Consider the following 18933-nt stretch of genomic DNA (forward strand, 5'->3'; position numbering starts at 1 on the left):
TCTGTGCTGACAGCTCAGAGCCTGGAGCCTGTTTCAGATTCTGTGTCTCCCCCTCTCTCTCTCTGCCCCTCCCCAGCTCGTGCTCTCTTTCTGTCTCAAAAATAAATGTTAATTTTTTTTAAATAAGTAAACATTAAAAAAATTAAAAAAAGAAGAGTCTCATATATGTCCCCCTCCAAAATGAGTTAGAGCAGTAAGCTATTTTATTTATTTAATTAATCTCTACATGCAACCTGAGGCTTGAACTCACTACTTTGAGATCAAGAGTCCCATGTTCCTCTGATTGAGCCAGTCAGGTGCTCCAGATCAGTAAACTATTAAGAAACAAGCAAAGAAGGCAGAAAATGTTATTACAACTGGTTGATTAAAGGTGGTAGTCTATGAAATGACTAATTAACTCTCAAAATGATTTAAAAAATATAATTCATTATAACACATTTACTTGTTAGCTCAGTATCTTTAAGGGACCTACTATTTATCAAGTCATTTTTGCATTCTCATTCTAGAATAACAGGCAACAATATTGAGGCAGAGAGATACACTGGTTTGTCCGGTCACCTAAAAATCAAGGACATGGTAAGTTTAGAATTCAAAATATCTGCTACCTCAGGCCACTCTAGTCTTCACCTCAGTAATCATCACTTACTTTCATAGGCTGTGTACATGAAGAAGTCTCTCCCGTTCTAAGCTCGTCTCTGGAGATACCACAGTTTCTCTTCCTTTCATTTCTGACATCATCTCCAGTGCCTGCAGGGTATGAGAAAGGAACATGAACCACTCAACAGACTCCCAAATAGAAACCAAAGTCACAAAAGCCATAAGGAAAAGAGACAGCAGAACATGGAGAGGGTTTCTCCCAGCTAGGTTGGGAGAAATGATCAAGAGAAACATTGACATTTTTTCCCATAGCGCTCATTCTCTCACTTTCTGATTTTGGTGTTATTAACTCATCCAGGATGCTAGTGTTGTGGAAAGAGCTGGACATTTTGCTTTTGAGTCTCATCTCCAGCACACAGCAAAACTTTGACAAACCAGCTGAGCTTCTGATTTTCCTTTTCCTTTTTTATATAGTGTGCCAATAAAAATCAGTATTTGCTTGATCTCACCAGGTTTGTATCCAAATACAATAAGCTTATGTGGAAGTTCAAGTATTTCACAAGTGGGAAGTAGAGGCCCTTTGCTCTGCCTGGTAGAGGTCTTGGTTTGAGAAGCCCATCACCTTGCAGGGCATTTCCCTCTGCTAGGCAAGGTTAGTGAAGGGAAGAAGTTCAAGATCAGAAGATGACTAAATATAATAGCATCAAAACAAAGTAGGAAGGAATAGTCACAAATGCCAGAGAAATGATCCACCTTACTCAGGAGGGATGTTTCTATTTAACTCAAGAATGGTTAATAGGTTTCTAGAATCTGAACATTCTATTCCTGAACACTGGTGAAAAGAATTACCAATTCTTGGGGTGCCTGGGTGGCTCAATTGGTTGAGTGGTGGACTCTTGATTTCAGCTTAGGTCATGATTTCATGGTTTGTGAGTTTGAGTCCCATGTTGGATGTTGCACTGACAAGGTAAAGCCTGCTTGGGATTCTCTCTCTCCCTCTTTCTTTGCCTCTCCCCTGCTTGTGCTCTCTCTCTCTCAAAATAAATAAATAAACTAAAAAAAAGAATTACCAATTCTTCTAGTTCTTTTTTTTTTTGTAGATTTCATACAGATCATTAACTTCCTAGTAGCAAATTACCAACCAGATCCTCTGATTATTACCTGTGACCCAGTTACTATCAGTTATTACTAGTAATACTTATTAGATACTTAATACTAGTCACAGAGTCCAATATAGTTATAGATAAGTTTCATCATATTTGTTCAAGTAAAAGCTCTCTACCTGAAAAATATATTCTGGTCTGTTAAATAAAGGGTCATTACCACCATCTGAGTGGAATGAGTCCCTTTTGCAAAAGGATAACCTCATCCATTACTACCTCCAATTTCTGAGTCACCTTTTTCTGACCTTGTCCCTACCTTATTGTGCCCACATGTACTGATTACTAAAAGGGGAAGGCCATCTTTCTTTAGGCCAATTGAAATGCTAAAATGGTTGAGAATCACAGGACTTCTGCCACTGCACAAAACAAAGGAAACAAAGGAGTATATGATAGGTGCCCATGTAAGGGGCACCTGTGTGAGGGGCGCCTGGGTGGCTCTGAACTCGGCTCAGGTCATGATCTCACATTTAGTGAGTTGGAACCCAACATTGGGCTCTCTCCTGTCAGGACAGAGCCCACTTCAGGTCCTCTGCCCCCATCTCTCTGTCCCTCCTCCACTCGTGCTTTCTCTCTCTCAAAAATAAACATATTTTTAAAAATTAAAAAATAAAATAAAGTCCGTGTGAGTGAGACAAAGCCCCAGATCCTTGACTATAGGGAATATAAAAGGCATGAGAGATTTGAGGTGACATTAATTAGTAAGCTTCTTAATGTACTTGTAACTAAGTCCTCTTGTAGACCAAAATCCCACATGGCCATTGGCATGGCCACCATAACAGCAGCACTCTAGGCACAGTCTAATTTTGGCAAGTTACTTCACAGTTCTCCCCTGTATTCCTGCTCCTCCAAGTCTCATCATTAGGGACACTTTCTGGGGTGTGGGAAGGGCAGGAAAAGAGAAGTACACACTGCATGCCAGTAAACTTCTATGAGGCTGTCCAGTCCTCTGTGGATTCACCTGGAGCTGGAGATGTGGGATGGTTATGTTGCACTTTTGAGTAATCCTCTCCATTTTTGATGAACTGCTTCTCCTTCCAACAATGGCTCCTTTCTGCTTGTGTAATTGCTAAAGCCCAGATGAAGCCATACTTCCTCCCTGAAATCTTTCCCACATACTCTGTGTTACCTTGACTGGGCTCTTTCCTCAATCCTGCAGGATATATGACTATATCTTAATGTAGACCATTATCTCACTATCTTAAAACTTTCTCAGATTTTCCATATCCATCTTCAACTATGCCAAAATAATTTAAGTGTGACATAATTTAACCCAAGGTCTCTCAACTATGGCACTATTGACATTTTAAGCTGGGCAATTCTTTATTGGAGGGGCGTCCTGTTCACTGTAGGACATTTAGCAGCATTCTTGGCTTCTACCCAAGAGATGCCAGTAGCATCCCCCAGTTGTGATGTCAAAAATGTCCCTAGACATTGCCAAATATGCTGAGGGGTGGGATGGGCAAAATTAACCTTGGCTGAGAATCACCGATCTACCCTGATATTTGAATACTTTTCTTTTATTCAAGTATAATTGACATAAAACATTCTATTTGTTTCAGGTATACATCATAGTGACTTGATATTTTTATGTATTATAAAATGGTCCCCCTGATAATTATACTTGTTATTAAAAAGTAATTTTCAATGTGACACTTTTTTATTGATGTATAGTCAACACACATTACATTAGTTTTAGGTGTATAACATAGTGATTCAATAACTCTGTACATTATTCTATGCTCACCACAAATATAGCTACCATCTGTCATCATACAACTCTATTATACCATTGACTCTATTCCCTATGCTGTACCTTTCATCTCTGTCACTTATTCATTCCATAACTAGATGTGACACTTGATACTTTCCATTCTGAAATAGTACAAACTGGTCATTTGCACATATCTGCAGATGACTATAGTCTTTGGGACCCTACAGCCTCTGAGAAAGAAAAGACACCAGAAGGTTGAGCCCAAATTTCTGGGACATTTTCAGATTCTTTCTTCAGATCCTCTCCCAAGTGGAAGACTCTAACAGTAAGGAAGGCCAGCCAGAGATGATGAATGCCCCTGTTGAAATCCAGAGGAGATGGCTGAACAACTTGCCTAAAGCTGCCTTGTCTTGAAAGTCAAATGAAGCCTTTGAAACTGATGGTACGACAAGTTTCTCCTGGATGTTACTATTGCTAGCCCTAGAGAACTTTGTTCCATCATTGTTCCTGCTGTTATCTTATAGGCTTCTCCTCCTCCCAACCCCTACTTCAGAGTACAGTCTCACCCTTGGTCACCAGGGATACAGTAACCTATAAGGACCTGGGGCACAAGACAAAGTAGTCCTTGGTACAGCTGGTTGCAGGGCTCAGATGGCTGAGCCCTCTGGTTCTACAATCCAGAACGGAACCACCACAAAACTCAATACTAACTTAAATGGTGTATCACTCACTGATGAGTTGGTTAATGGCTAAGGCCCAGGAAATTTGTTAGATCTTTTGTGACGACCATATGTCCCTAGTCGATCATTAAGGTCAGAGTCAGCGGGCTGTTTGCTTTATCCCACTCATGAGCTGCAGGCTCTTGGAGTCCCAGAATTTCTTTCCAGATTCTATTCATAGTACCCTTCTATCTGGACACTTAAAACTAAAGACATATCTGTTCATTCCTATTCCTGAACACCCTTAAGAAAGTAGGTCGCCTTGCTGTGTTTTAATTGTAAGGCATCTTGTGAGGCTTTGAAAAAGAAGCCAAGTAAATGCTTGTTGTTGTTAGGCTAATTATTTCCTAAAGAATGCACACACTTTGGCTTTGCCAACCAAATCACTCCACAAGACACGTAATTTAAACCTCCATTTTATCTTATTTGTTGAAATTAAGTAACAGGAGGAGAGCTTATTTTAACTGCTTCTTTTAAAACAGGCTGGAAAAGAAAGTCCAGAGCTTTTTACATATAATTTCCACAAAGGAAAGTGTGCCTTATAATTATATTCACTTCAGAATGTTGTTGTCATATTAAAATAGATGCATACATGAATATAGAATGCTGCATGATAATACAGAGCATAGTTAGAATATACTTCTTTTAATGTGTTTTGCTCATTTACTTTTTTATGATGCCATTGTCTTCTTATAATAGAAAAAAGAGAGATATCAAAATTAGACTCAAGGGAAAGACACTTCTCAACTATGGCTCAACCATATAGTTTCACTGGTCACTTCGATGTAGTAATATATGTCCAAGTCAGGAACCATACAGAGCATATCTTTAGAATAACAGATTTCTTTTCCATCTGGCCTGTTTTAAGTGAATTCTTTCCAGTGGAGGGTGAACCAGGTGGGTTACTTTATGACACTGGGGGTCTTCTTAAAGAACATTACAGGCACGACAAGGAAAATGCAAAGGAAGAATATATCGATTAACTTGATACAAACATCTGGAGAAAGTTGCTACGTGGATAGCAATCCACCACGAAATTAAAAATAGAAGTTAAAAGCTTTTAATTTTATGGTAATTTTTGGACTTGCAGATAAAATGTGGTAAGAAAGGATATTTTAAAATTGCCCATCAAGATTTTCTGTTTTCCTTTTAGAACTGTCTTATAGCCCAAACTATAGCTGCTATAGTCCTAGATTTGTGCTAAGCCTTGCTCACTTCTCTGACATTCAGGTACTGATTCAAGATTCAGGTACTGATTCAGGTCAACTGATTCTTGCCTAGAAAGTTTTAGAGCAGTTCCTGTCAATTGCCCCCTCCATATTGCTCCCACTGTGCTACTAGAAAGTGACCAGCTGTCCTGTGGATGCATTGAAAGGAGGCACTTTGTTAAACACTGGGACTCTAGAGTTAATGTCCTCCATAAATCTATCCCAGCCAGTGAGAAGGAATCTCATATAGAGTTTAGACTATTTCATAATCATCCAGGCTTAGAGGGAAAACAAAATTTTGAGTCATTTCATAAATATCCTCTCTTACAAAATACAAACAATATGATCTTACTTGGCCAGAAGTATTAATAACTGACTTTTCAGGTTTACATCTTTAAGAGTATAAGTATGATGATTTGTGATTTTTCTATTTAATTAACAGGTATCAACAAATGTGATTATTTTTCACTAAATACATCTTCTACAAAAAGCTAGAATGTGCTACTATTTATAATGTTTATGTGCTTGAATCTGTACTAGGAGCTTTAAATAAGAATATTAAAACTAGAAGCTGTTATAAAAAAGTTCTCTCTAGAATTGCCAGCTAAAATACAGAATTAGATGAACAATGTATACTTACTACATAAGTATATCCTAAATATTGCATGAAACATACTAGTACTAAAAAAATAGTTGTTTATCTGAAATTCAAATTCAACTGGACTTTTCATATATTTATTTGCTAATTCTGGAACCCTTATTATTGGACATTATAGGTTAAAACCATAAAGTGGTAGAATTGGGTCCCCACCCTTTTGGAGACAGATATCAGACTTTCTAAGGTACACAGATACCGGATCCAGAGTTCAACCATCCTAACCAAGTTCATAAAAGTCTACTTATAGTAAAAAAGCAAATAGCATGTCACTGAACACCCAAGTTAGGATGATACATCCATATAATCTCTATAAACACATTGATACCACATGTGGTCAGGTAAACTTGGTTTGTAGGCACAAGATCCTCACTGGTATAGTATGACTGTTTTATATGGTTTAAGATTAAGATAGGCTGAAGGATTGATCCCCTAATTGGGAGCTTGGCAATGGGATCTTGGTATTTTAAAAACTCTCCTGGCTTAAATTCCCTGTTTCCTGAGAGTACCCATATGGGTTCTACTGATATTTGTCTCTAACTCCTTTTCTAAGCTCCAATGGGTTGCCTAACCCCCTACCTCAGAGTGACACATCCTTCCGTTAGCTGTATTAATAGCTCCGGTCATATTACGTCAACTCCTGCTGCTAGAAGAAGAAACTGTTTTTATCCGTTCTGTGATGATGGTGAAGTTTAACTCTCAAAAGGCAATCACATTTCTTTTGCCTCCAAATTCTTGAAGAAATTCTCACTGTACTCTCCATGTATCTACTGAATTTACTAGACAGGTAGAATTACTATAATACTATTCCCTCTAAATAAGGGCAATGCTGGTCATATTTTGTTTCAAACTAAGTTTTATTGGTATAATCTCATTTAATGCTCCCTACAATCTCAGAAAGAAGATAGCACAGTTACATAGTAAAAGAACAAATATCTAAATCTAGCTCTGTCTGACTAAACTTTACTATCCCATTAACTCCCATTTCCAGATAAAATGTTCACTAGGTATTAATATGATAAAAAATGTTAAAGCTATATAAATTCACTATCATAGGAGACATAAATAAACCACGGCTAATGATGACACCAATACTATAAATAAATGAGCAAAGGCTTTAGAGTAATAAAGGCCAATTAGAACCACACTTCCTTCACTGGGGCAGGGATGGGGGCAGGGAGACCAATTTAGACATTTTATGAGATGAATTGTGTGTTCCTCTTAAGTTCATATGTTGAGATTCTAACCCTCAGTTCCTTAGAATGTGATTGTATTTGGATCTAGGGTCTTTAAAGAGGTAATAAAGTAAAAATGAGGTCATTCAGAGACCCTAATCAAGTATGACTGGTGTCCTTATAAAAAGAGGAAATTAGGACACAGACACACACACACAAGGAAGACCATGTGAAGACACAGGGATAAAATAGCCATCTGCAAGCCAAGGAGAGGGGCCTCAGAAGAAACCAATTTCTGCTGACACCTTGATCTCAGACTCCTAGCCTCCAGAGCTATGAAAAAACAAAGTTTTGTTGTTTAAACCACCCAGTCTGTGGTACTTTGCTAGGGCAGCCCTAGAAAACTAATACAGGCATGTTTCTTAATAGCTTAGATCCTGATTTTTAATTTTTTAAAAAAGGCAACATTCCCATGGGTTTGATAGATCATTAAATAATTAAGTGCCTGGCATGATGCTTTGAAAAATGAAGTAGTTCAATGAATATAAAAACTATCTCTTTCACTTAAATTCACACCGTGAAATAGCATATTCATTAATTATCCTTGGAAAATTCATTAAGGATCTGTTAGGTGCAAATACACAAATCAATATCACATTCCCACAGTTTTTCTTCTGGTTGAAAACGGGAGGGCATTATTTGCTATCCCCAATTGATGCTTTATACATTCCATTTAATTGATTGTATTCTGCATATTTTAAAATAAACTTTTAATTGTAACAGTTTTATATTTATAGAAAAATTGCACAGGTAGTACAGAGAGTTCCCATAGATCCCACATCCTATTGTCTATTATTAACATCTTACATTAGTGTGGTACATTTGCTATAACTAATTAACCTGTATTGATTCACTGTTATTAAGTAAGGTTCATACTTTATTCAAATTTCCTTTTTACCTAATATAATTTTTCTTTTCCAGGGTCCCATAAAGTGTGCCACATTGTATTTCGTCATCATGTCTCCTTGGGCTCCTCTTGACTGTGATAACTTCTCAGACTTTCCTTGTTTTTGATGACCTTGAGGGTTTTGAGTACTGGTCAGATTTGCTGTAGGATGTCTTCTATTGAGATTTGTATAACATCTTCCTCATGATTAAAGGAACACTATGGGTTTTAGGAAAGAAAGCCACAGAGGTAAAGTGCCCCTTTTATTATACCATATTAAGGGTAAAGACTATCACCATGACTTATCACTGTTGATAGTGATGGATGAAGTAATCCTTGCCAGAATTTCTCTATTACACAGATATTATTTTTTTCACCCTTTTTCACTTAGTACTTTTTAGAAGGAAGTCATTATGTACAACTAACACTTAAGGAGTAGGAAGTTCCATCTCCTTACAGGCGGAATAGCTACATAAATTTGGAATTTTCCTATATGGGAGATTTGTCTCTTCCCCCATTTATTTAGTCAATCATTTATATCAATATAGACTCGTGGATTTTTATTTTATGCTTTGGACTATATAATACCACTTCTCTTATTTTGTTGCTCGAATTGTTTTGACTTTGGCCTTCGGGAGTTCTTCAGATGACTCCTATGCTCTTTTGACATATTCCCCTCATTATCTGTTTTCTGAGCAGTCCCCAATTGTATGCACTATTGATTGACAGCATCCCATAGAACAGAGATAAATTTCAGTCTATAAGAGATTTTGAACATCAAGGATTAGTATGATTTTATATTTTTATTGGCATAGGTCTCATATCAGTTTTTATTCTGTTTGCTCAAGGAAATCCTAAAAATTAAAAACATACCTGAGACAGTTTTTATAAATAATATATACTTCCAGAGAGAAATCTGGATTAATTATTCAACACAACTATTTATACATAATCTCCTCTCTCTGTATCTATTTAAGATACTACATTTAAAAATTGCTCTAATAAGCATTTTGGTAATATAGAACAAGTTATTATTAGATGTAAAGACATATTGTCTGTGAATATTTGTATTTCTGTCTTTGGAGGAACATGCTTTAAATTACGGAAAAGTACAGATAATGGAATTCTGTACATGGCTTATAACTTACTTGATAGAGACAGTGAATGTTACCTTAGAGGGGAAAAAAATCCCATTGAACCACATATCTTACAATTATTAGATAATAGTTTTGCTCTCTGGATGAACCACTAGAGGCATTAGGCAAGAGTTTTCAAACTATTCTATACCTAACAATCACCTAGGACACTTGTTAAAACATTAGATTTAAGACCATAATGTTACAGCTACTCTGGAAAACAATTTTTCAGTTTCTTATAGAGTTAAATATACATTTCCATATCACCCAACCGTCCTACACTTAGGTATTTACACTGTGGTAATGAAAACTTAATGTTCTCATGAAAACTGTACACAAATGTATATAGCAGCTTTATTCATAACGGTCAAAACCTGGAAACAAAGCAAATGTCCTATACTGGGTGAACAGATAAACCAACCCTGATACATCCACACAGTGGAAGGCTACTCAGCATAAGGAGGGAAGAACTATGGATACATGCCACAATTTGTATGAATCCCTAAGGAATTCTGAGGAGATAAAGGAGGTGGTTTCAAAACGTAACATACTATATATTTGCATTTATTTATAATCTTGAAAAAATAACAGAACTATAGTAATGGAGAACAGACCAGTGAATACAGGGTTAGGGGTGCGGATATGACCATAAAAGGGTGGCACGAGGGACATTTCTGGGGATTAAGCAACTGTTCTGTATCTTGATTGTATCTGTCATTACATGAATCTAGATATGTGTCAAAATTCATGCAACTGTACACCAAAAACCAATCAGTGCTATTGCATATTAAAAAGTGCCTGGGTGGCTCAGTTGGTTGACTGTGTGATTTTGGCTCAGTACATGATCTCGTGGTTTGTGAGTTCGCACCCCGCGCCTGTGCTGAAAGCTCAGAGCCTGGAGTCTGCTTAGGATTCTGTGTCTCCCTCTCTATCTGCCCCTCCCCCACTTGCTCTCTCTCTTTCTCTCTCTCTCTCTCTGTGTGTGTGTGTGTCTCGTTCTATAATAAATAAACATTAAAAAATAAATAAATAAAAATAAAATTCCAGGCTCTCATCTTCAAAGTAACTGACTCAGGAGGTCAGAGATGGGGCCAGGAATCTTCATTTAACACATACACACATATGCACATTCAAACTGTTTTGACAAAGGTGATGCACACTTACAAAGCACCACTTCAACAGAAAATGTAATAGACTGAAAGTTAGAAAATTGCCATACAGAATCCTCCCAATTGATGGATATGATTTTGGATGTTGTTCTAGGTGGAATAGTGTCCCCCACAAAAGTTCTTTCAAAAACTATATTGGAGTCCCAACCCCCAGTGACTCAGAATGTGACCTTATTTGGAAATTGAGTTTTTATAAATGAACACTTTAGAATGAAGTCATTAGGTTGGGTCCAAATCCAATATGACTAGTGGGTTTTGCTCTGTTTTGTTTATTAAAGATTTTACTTTTTAAGAGGAGTTTTAGGTTTACAGCAAAATGGAGAGGAAGATGCAGAAGTTTCACATGTAACCTCTGCTCCCAACACATGCATAGCCTCTCCCATTATCAAAATCACTCAGCAGAATGATACATTTTTACCAAGGATGAAACACAGGGACACATCATAATCTCCCAAAGGCCATAGTTTATCTTAGCGTTCACGCTAGGTGTTGTACATTCTATGGATTTGGAAAAATCTATAATGACAAATAACCATCCTTATAATATCATTCAGACACCAAAAGGGTTTCAGGGATCCCCAGATCACACTTTGAGAATGATTGTTTTATATAAATCATTAATATATACTTGAAGCTTGGATCACTGTAATTCTGCAACTAATAAAATTTTAGACATGGACAAAGTAATGGTATCTCCTTAAATATCAGGACACTGGGAGTTCATGCATTTGAGTATTTATGAAACACCAGCCTGTGCAAACCTGGAAAAGAAACAGTGCCTCACCTGGTGCTCTTTCTACACACTGCATGTGCTCTGCTCTTTACTAATGGGACCTCCCATCTAGTTTTTCATTTGTAAGTATGTTTTGTTTAACTGCCTGGTGACTGAGCTTTTTTTTAAAAGAAGCCTGATATCCAACAGCTTAGAAAGCCAGTTTGGTGCCATATGACAAAGAAGGACAACTTCAGTGTTTGTTGTCCTAAAACTACCAGTAGCAATATTTTCTGTCACATGACCTTCTTTGTGAAACTGGATATTAGGACTTGAGGAACTATGGCAGAGACATTCACTGTTTATTGAATATCCATATGATCCTATTACCCAGTCCCCATGAAGCTGGGGGTCCATATGAGTGCAGTATAAGTAGACATGACGAATGTCACTGTTAAGGCAAGGCATTTGAGAGGCCGGTGTGCAGGAACAGCACAGCTCCCCCTTCTGCCTAGGCACACATGGAAGCTCAAAATGAGGAATCAAGCCATACTCAAACATCTGAGTTTTTGACTAACTACATATGGGAACTTGATTAAAGAAGGTTGAAGCCATTGAGTGAGAAATAAACTTTTGTTGTGTATAGCCTTGAGAATTTATTTATTACTACAGCATAGCCTGGCCTTTCCTGAGTAATAAAAGGGCAAATTAAGAAGATTAATTCAATATGATTAGAAGTAACCAAATGTATTGTTTAATTAAATGTTTTCAGCCTGATAACGGTTCTAATTCCCAATATAACTGCCTTCTCTTTTCTTCTGGGGGAAGGAAGGTAATAAGATGAATCATAAAGCAGAAGACTGTACCTTACATAATGAATAAGATAAAACAATAACCCCCCACATTGTCTCAAAATTAATAAAAAATAAACTGAAAACAAATAGGCTCATAAAAACACAGAGTGTATTTAAAACTCTTGTTTCACCTTTTAATAGTGTAAGTATTCTAAATTTTCATTAGCTGCCCTAAATTCATGATAAGAATATAGTTAATAATATCAGGAACAAAACAAAACAGACAATAAACACAACCTGCTGACTAGCATCAGACCCATAATACCTCCCAAGAAATTTTGTCCATCACCATCTGACAGAGGAAAAAATCAGTCTTAAGTTCTTTTGGTTGAAAGAGTTGTTAATGTTATTTAAGCACATTACAAATTAGTCCTCAAAACAAGCAGAGAGCCAATCAGTATTCATTGAATGGATATACTTTTATTCATAATGGAATATTTAAGGTAGAGAAGTCATGGAAACCTTTGAACACGAGTTACTGATATATGCACTATTTTGAGGCCTTCTGGGTGAAATTTAAATACCAACTTAAAATTCTAATTCTGGTAGGTATTAGTTTTTTTATTGCTGCCATAACAAATTACCACATTTTTAGTAGCTTAAAAAAAACCCACAAATTTATTATCTTACAGGCCTGAAGTCTGCCAGAGATCTCCATGGGCTAAAATCAAGTTGTCTGGAGGGCTGCATTTTCTTTTTGGAGGGTCCTAACTGTTCCCTTGCTCTTCAGCTTCTAGAGGCTGCCGGCATCCCATGGCTCTTATGTCCCTGTCTCCATCTTAAAGCCAACAATATTTCATGTCTCTCGGCCTTCTTTACGTCTCCCTCTGACTACATCTGGGACATGATCTGTGCTTTTAGGTTCACGTGATTAGCTTGGGCCCACCTGGGTAATCCAGACTAATCTTCCCATTTCAAGGTCCTTAACTTTAATCACATCTAAAACAATCCTTTTGTCATGTAAGGTAACCTAGCCACATGTTCCAGGAATTAGGACGTGGACATCCTGGTGGTGGAGGTGGTGGGCATTTATGCCTCCAAGAACCTGGGCATTGGCAAAGGCACTTCATTTGAACTTGGATGTCTCTGCTCTAGACACGCTCCTCACTTCAGGCCAATTGTAAGCAAACACTTAACTTTCTGGGCCTTGCCTAGGCAAAATATAAGTAATACTTCCCGTGGCTAAAGGTAAAAATTTGAATAGCATAACTAATTTAATGTGGGTTTCTTCTTGCTATGTAATCTGTAATCATATTATTTTAATATGGGGACTCAAGTCTACATTTGGAAATATATATGTGTGTGTATTGTTTATATTATTTATATATGATATATTTCTATTTATGTATATATTATGTATATTTATGTCTATATAATTTATAATATTATATATGTCTACATTTAATCAATTATCTATTTCCTTAAATTTTTCAATGCCTCCTACTTGATTAAACCTCTAAATTGTGTCCTACTAGCAATCCCACTTATTAAACTCCACCTTCCCATGTTCCTTTCTCTTAGGGTAATAGTCTGCATCAACTCAAAGGGGGCAGTGTTAAATTAGGCAACTGAACTAATTTAGCTAATAGCTTAACAAGCACATGCATTGTGCCTTAATTATGTAAGTGGGAGACCTCAAGAAGTGACCTGCATGGTATGAATTCCAACAGAATGGTGGCCAGTGTTTTAACTAGCCACTGACAGATTCTTTAGATCTCTGCAGTTGCTCTGTGGAAGCCTGGCTACAAAGGCTGAAGTCAGACCTAAGTTTAAATCCCTTCTTTTCTATTTTTTTAGTTATATTTGGGACAAATTCCTTAAGTTTAACCTCTCTGCACTTCAACTGCCTCATCTGTAATAATAATAATAATAATAATAATAATACTTAATTTACAAGGCTGTTGTAAAGATTAAATGAGATGATGTATACAAAATGATTAGAATTATACCTAGCATAAAACTACACTCAATAAGTAATGACTATTGTACATATGTTTCTTGCTTCTGCTTTACTGTATCGACCAGACTTCCCAGTGGACTGATGTACTCAGGTCTACCAATTCTTCCATATTCATTCACCAAAAGCATTGCTTACTACCATTGAACATCTGTTTTTCTGTGCAAGACACTGGGAGTATAGAAAAAAGCAAAATAGACCAAGTGTCATAGAAGTTTTCTAAGTAGGAGTGACAATCAATTACCCCCAAGTTCGTGCGCCTTCCTATTTATGCCAGTAGCATCCTGGGTACACTTCTGTCACCTATCACCTTATCCTGTAATGACTGCATCAATTACTCAGGCCCCACTAGTCTGTGTGAGCTCCTTGAGAACTTCTTTGTATCACTAAGCAAGACTTAACTCCTAGTTTAAAGAAATAGCCCCCAAAATGTTCTCTGAATAAATGCTGCCTGTACTTTTCCTATCATTTCTGTATGTGAAGGGTCCATTCCCAATTAGAAAAGTGTCTTCTATGAAGATAACAAGGGTCTTCTCCATGTCCCTAATAATTTATTATTGATTGCTTCCTTCTTTTCATGTATATCTAATCAATGTTACTGGCAATTTTATTAATAACTCCAAAATTCTAATTCAATAATGCAAAGTACAACTAGTTCCCTGTGGCCCAAGAGGGAGATGATTGAATGGAGTGAAAGGCAGTAAGGAAATACACATTTTACACTTGGTACATGAAATTGGATGGAATGCTCTGCTTCTTCAGGCTGGAAAATGTGGGCCTTACAGTGGAAGGGTAGGGATGATCGTTAGAGTGAATGGTCTTAGAATTCCCAATACATTCCTCTAAATATCAATTGAGAAGAGAAAAGCTGCTTGGAATAAGGGATTCATGGTAAAATCAGGGCCCAGAAAACTTTGCCTGCATGTAAGCCATTCTATGGAGATTTGCAATGCCTATTAAAGGCTCTGGGAAAGATAAAAGATTTCTGTTTGACTCCGATTGACACAAAATTCCCCAGATTTATTTGATTCCACAATACTTTTAATTTTAAATGACATTTTGTAAAGTGCCTTAGAACTAGTGTTTTTGGAACATGCATAGCTGCCACAGTAGTGTCTGTGATTGATGAATACACAGACCCAGGCCAAGGCCACATGCACTTTAACGGAAGTAAAGGCTCTAACAGATATCTCCACACAACAAGGACACAGCAACTCTGACTTACCAAATATAAAAAGAATCAGGTGTCACTAATTCCACCTGATTGGAATGAGAATTCCATGAAGCCCTGGGTAGCTCCCTCCTCAAATCTCTGGAAACTAGTTCCATGCCTGCCAGCTTATCAGGTGAGGTGCACATGACTGAAAACATCTGCTCCTCATTCCTGAAGTTTCAGTACCCAGATGCACATTTCTTCTGCCATGCCTGGGGCCCACTTTTGCAAGCCAGCTGCTGTCCTCAGATCAATATCTCACAGTATTAACTCAGTAGGCTCATCTTTCTTTGTCACTGCAAGACATTTCTTACATCTCACCCAGAGTAGAAACAATGCTCCTCACTAATGGTTAAATTACTCCATGAGACAACAGTATTGTTCTAATTAAACAAATCATGGCACAAAAACAGACACATAGACCAAAGGAACAAAATAGAGAACTTGGAATTGGACCCACAAATGTACAGCCAATTAATCTTTGACAAAGCAGGAAAGAGTATCCAATGGNCTTGTAGCAACGTTGATGGAACTTGAGGGTGTTATGTTGAGTGAAATAAGTCAGGCAGAGAAAGACAGATACCACACGCTTCCACTTATAGGAGGATTAGGAGAGACTTAATGGAGGACCATGGGGGAGGAGAAGGGGAAAAATAGTTGGGGAGAGAGAGGGAGGCAAACCATGAGAGACTCTTGAATGCTGAGAACAAACTGAGGGCTGATGCGGGGCAGAGTGGGAGTGAAGGGGAGTCATGGGCATGGAGGAGGGCACTTGTGGGGATGAGCACTGGGTGTTATATGGAATCTAACTTGACAATAAACTATGAAAGAAAAAAATTTTTTTAATTAGGTAAGAAAATAAAGACATAAACTAGAAAAAAAATAATACGTTGAGGGTTAAAAAAAACAAATCAAAGTAGTCCACTTTCCTTTAAATCAGATAGCTTAGCCCCTCCTTTCACCTGGAGAAACTGGCTTCATATTTTTTTAAATGTTTATTTATTTTTGAGAGAGAGACACACAGAGACAGAGTGCGAGTGGGGGAGGGGCAGAGAGAGAGGGAGAAGCTCCAAGCTGTCAGCAAAGAGTCTGTCGGATCAGGGTTTGAACTCGTGAACCATGAGATCATGAATGGAACTGAAGTCAGATACTTAACCGACTGAGCCACCAGGTGCCCCAGAAACTGGGTTCATATTAAATTACCTCATATTGATGATCTTCTTGAAACTTATGTCATTGTATTCTTTTTGAGCATTATTTTTTTTTAATATTTTTATTTATTTCTAGGAGAGAGATAGAGAGAGACAGCGTGAGCAGGGGAGAGTCAGAGAGAGAGGGAGTCACAGACTCTGAAACAGGCTCCAGGCTCTGGGCTGGCAGTCAGCACAGAGCTCGATGCGGGGCTCGAACCCATGAACCACAAGATCATGACCTAAGCGAAAGTCGGACGCTTAACCAGCTAAGCCACCCAGGCGCCCCTCGTTTTGAGCATTATTATGGGCTCATGACCTTTCTCAAACTCAACTGGTTCAAATTAATTACATACACTGTTTTCCTTTAGATACTCAAAGGATCAGTGATAGGAAACTAGCAGCATTCACTCCTTGAACATCTCTTTACCTGTTCTTAGACAGTCCTTACCTACTCCTCCATCCCTCTGAAAGCTGCTTTCTGCTAATAAGACATCAGAGCTCATCTGGACTTTTCTTATCTCACAACATAGAATCTCTCTGAGCCTTGATTTTAAGTAGAAAATTCTACACCCAAATCTTCAGCTAGAGGTGGACACGTATACATGTACTCATTAGGTGGGACAGAGTACAGGGGGACTATTAGAACTCTCATGGGAAAGCACATAAGCAACTATTTTCTAAAAAGTTATAGTCATGGTTGGTGCTTCTAATTGATATCTCTTTTCTTTTTCTTCAGTTTTTATATATTTACAAAACTATGACATGTGTGTCAGGTATGAAGAATATGTCCATTTTAAGCAATAGAACATTCCAGTACCTTGTGACTGCTTCTCTGATCTCAGCCCACTCCCTCCTCCAACATCTGACACAGTCACTATCCTGAAGTATGTGTTTATCATGCCATTTCTTTTAAAAATAGGTGGGGTTTTTGGGGGGCAGGGGCGCTTGGGTGGCTCAATCAGTTGAGCGTCCGACTTCTACTCAGGTCATGATCTCGGGTTTCGTGATTTCAAGCCCGCCGTCAGGCTCTGTGCTGATGGCTCAGAGCCTGGAACCTGCTTTGGATTCTGTGTTTCCCTCTCTCTCTGCCCCTCCCCTGCTAATGCTCTGTCTCTCTCTCTCTTTCTCAGAAATAAATAAATGCTGGAAATTAAAAAAAATTTCTAGGTACTTAATATTTGGTTCTATTTTTTGTTGTATGGTTTTATAACTTACATTGTTTCTGGTGTTTAGAAATGCAATTATCTTTGATTTTGTAACCTGGAGCATTATTAGACCAACTCTGTAGTTCTATCTGCTATGTTAACTATGGAGTCTTTTAATTTTTCTACACAAACAATGTGTTAACTGTGAATAATGATGGTTTTGTTTCTTTCTTCACTATCCTTTTACTTTTTCTTTTCACGCTTTACTTAACTAGCCAGGACATCCAATTCACTGTTAAATAAAAGTAGTGATAGCAGTCATTCTTTTATTGTTTCTAATCTAAAATGAAATACTTTAAACACTTTTTTATTAATTTGATGTGTCTGTATATTTATTTAGAGGTAAAATTTATCTGGTTATATAAGTTTCTTATGCATAAAAAGACAATTTAAAATAAAAAGATTTCACAATGGCCTTCAAACATACAAAAAAAATGTCCAACCTTCCTCATGATTAAGAAAATGAAAATTAAAACATTTCTTATCTATTAGACTCATAAATATTAAAAAATATTGCAACATAATTTGGGATAACACTAGTTGGCAACAAGAATGGTCATATATTAATAGCTGCTGAGAACGCAAACCCTTTTTGACGGTGCAATAAAATGAATGTTTGTGTCTCTCCCAAATTCACATGTTGAAATGTTAGCCTATAATGTGATGGTATTAGGAGGTAGGGCCTTTGGGAGGTGATTAGGCCATGAATGGTATTGATGCCCTTAAAGGAAAGAGCCCAGTGGCACCTGGGTTGCTCAGTTGGTTAAGTGTCCGATTCTTGATTTCACCTCAGGTCATGATTTCATGGTTCGTGGGTTCGAGATCTGTGCTGACAGTGCAGAGCCTGCTTGAGATTCTCTCTCCCCAACCCCTCTGCCCCTCCTCTGCTCATGTGCTGTTTCTCTAAATAAATAAATAAATACCCCAGAGAACTCTCTTACTCTCCTATCTGGATAGGAAAAGGATATGAAAAGCTGGCAGTTTACAATCTGGAAGAAAGTTTTCACTAGAGCCTGATGGTACTGGCACCCTGATCTCAGACTTTCAGTCTTAAGAACTGTGAGAAATAAATGTTTGTTGTTTAAGCCACCAATTTATGTGACTTGTTATAGTGGCCTAAACAAACCAAGGAAGAGGGGCTTTGGGAATACCAACAACACTATAGATACACTTATCTTTGGACCCATCTATCTTAATTTGAGGAACTTACCTTGAGGATATACTTTCAACAATACTGTTAAAATAGTAGCTGAAACAGTGCTGCCTATATTTCAATACTGTTTGATAAATTATTAGTAACAATCTAAATATCCATATAAT

At 37.5% G+C, this 18933-nt stretch overlaps 1 long non-coding RNA gene across 1 annotated transcript in view; it reads right to left on the reverse strand.

The window, feature by feature from the left end:
- Positions 1-260: 260 nt before the first annotated feature.
- The window catches only part of LOC144234087 (uncharacterized), a 266372-nt gene continuing 247699 nt past the window's right edge, over positions 261-18933 (reverse strand). The window contains exons 5-6 of the long non-coding RNA XR_013335860.1: positions 647-747; positions 261-314 (exon numbers count right to left, since the gene is read on the reverse strand). This is a non-coding gene — a long non-coding RNA (uncharacterized LOC144234087). The remainder of the gene's footprint in view (positions 315-646; positions 748-18933) is intronic.

The sequence above is a fragment of the Crocuta crocuta genome, unplaced genomic scaffold, assembly GCF_008692635.1.
Source record: "Crocuta crocuta isolate KB4526 unplaced genomic scaffold, BGI_CrCroc_1.0 scaffold518, whole genome shotgun sequence".
Lineage (NCBI taxonomy): Eukaryota > Metazoa > Chordata > Mammalia > Carnivora > Hyaenidae > Crocuta > Crocuta crocuta.